Source organism: Chrysochloris asiatica, unplaced genomic scaffold, assembly GCF_000296735.1.
Source record: "Chrysochloris asiatica unplaced genomic scaffold, ChrAsi1.0 scaffold00160, whole genome shotgun sequence".
In the NCBI taxonomy this organism is placed as follows: domain Eukaryota; kingdom Metazoa; phylum Chordata; class Mammalia; order Afrosoricida; family Chrysochloridae; genus Chrysochloris; species Chrysochloris asiatica.
In genome coordinates, this window is record NW_006408678.1 from 6716973 (window position 1) to 6719134 (window position 2162).

Consider the following 2162-nt stretch of genomic DNA (forward strand, 5'->3'; position numbering starts at 1 on the left):
GTGCATTAACCCACACCAGGGCTATCATAGAGCCATTAAATTAATAATTAGAAGATTATTAGAAATACAGAAAAATGTGAACTGGAAAAGAATTAGAAAACAAAATAAACAGATGACATGATTCCAACTACATAGCTCTACCAATAAGGAAAGGAAGAATATCTAAGGAATAAAAGTTTTAGGCAATTATGCTAGAAATGTTGGATCACGAGGAATTATTCTATTCTTTATGAACCATTGTGAACATAAAGTTGTTTTATTAAATATTGATTACAAAAGTTTCAGGACAAAAAGTGGAAGATGTTGATGAAGGAAAAAGCATAAATACAGGAGACAAAAAGGATACAATAAACCAAATTGGCACTCAGAGCACATAGAAATTATGCATACAAAAGAGAACCAAACTTGCATATGAGAAATACAATGCCCCAACTACAGAAACAAAAAAGGAGCTCAATTTCTGATCAGGAAGCAAAAATGGATGCACTTGTGGTCCATATGGGATTCAGACTAAGACATAAGAAACTAGGAGCCTGGGGGCATAAAGCATATGAGAACAGAAATGGTCTAGTGACCATATGCAGTGAGCTCTTCTTAAGTCTTCTACAGGAAGCCCAGAAACTCAAAAAGTCACCAAGTCCATGAAAAGAGCACTAGATAAACACTCCCTATCCATCCAACAAAGAAAGCATCAAGGAATCTTGTTAGTCACACACCACCATGAGGCAGGAAAACAGAAATGTCACCTATGAGAAACATAGCCTTAAGCTGGATCATGAGTATACACAGAGTCCAAACACCCATTTGTATAGAATGAGAATCCTGAGCTGAGATACTGAAGTAAAAACCAATCCCAGATCTAGGTCATTTAGAAGCAAACATCATAGGTTCTGAAGGGATCCATGGCCAATCACACTCCAGGACCACGAAAGTCATCTCCTCCAATGCACACATAAATAACCATAGCAACCAAAACTCCCATGGGAGATGAGCTCACAAAGAAAAGCTACACACCAAAGAAGGAAACAGACAATGATGAGGAAAATTAAGTGTATAAAATAAAGAAAATTATTTGTACCCCAAGAACTGGAAAAAAGTGGAAAAATCTGAACAAAATAATAAAAATCAATACATTCAATAAAATAAATGACTGAAACAAACAAACAAACAAACCCCAGGATATAAATCTGTGAAAAAGTTATGTTGAAAAAGATCAAATAGGAAAGAACTACAGAGAGATTAAATAAGCCAAAAGGCAGACCTGGGAGCAAATCAATACAGTATGCAGTACAGAGAAATGAAGGCATGGAAAATAGGAAAGACTAATTAAAAAATATGAAGGATAGAATACTCAACCCTATACATACACAAGTTTTAAAATGTAAGTAGAGAGAATCAAGATAGGCCATACTCAGTGTTGTTTGTTGCTGTTGTTAGGTGTCATCGAATTGTACCAACTCATAGTGACCCAATGCAGAGCAGAATGAACCACTGCCAGGTCCTGTGCCAACCTCACAATTGTTGTTACATTTGAGCCTACTGATGCTGCCACTGTGCTAATCCATCTCGTTGAGTGTCTTCCTCCTTTTGTTCAACCCTCTACTTTATCAAACATGATATCCTTCTCCTAGGACTGGTCCCTCTTGATAATATGCCCAAAGCACGAGAGACAAAGTCTGGCCATCCTGATTTCCAAGGAGCATTCTGCTGTACACAGAATTATTCTTCCAACACATATTGATTGTTCTTTTGGCAAATCCATGTTTGAATATTCTCCTCCAACACCTACACTCAAATACATCCATACATCTATGTTTTCCTTATCCGTTGTCCAACTTTCAGGTGCAGTTTAGTCCTCAAACTGACATCACTTTCCTGAACACTTTAAAGCGGTCTTGGTGCACCAGATTTGCCTAATGCAATATGTCATTTGATTTCTTGACTGCTGCTTCCATGAGTGTTGACGGCTGATGAAAGTGAAGTTGATTTTGTTTTCATTATTAGTTATTATTAGTAACTATGAGTTGAAACTAACTCAATGGCACTTAACAACAATAGTGGCACTGTACAATAAGCACTGGACTTCTAACCTCTAGGTTGGCAGTTCAAACTCATCAGCTGCTCCATGGGAGAAAGTTGAAGCTGGTGGGTTTGAACTGCCA

General features: G+C 37.4%; 1 protein-coding gene across 3 annotated transcripts in view; it reads right to left on the reverse strand.

Moving 5' to 3' along the window:
• ANO4 (anoctamin 4) overlaps positions 1–2162 on the reverse strand; it is a 607193-nt gene that overhangs the window by 384505 nt on the left and 220526 nt on the right. The gene's annotated exons all lie outside the window — the stretch shown is intronic.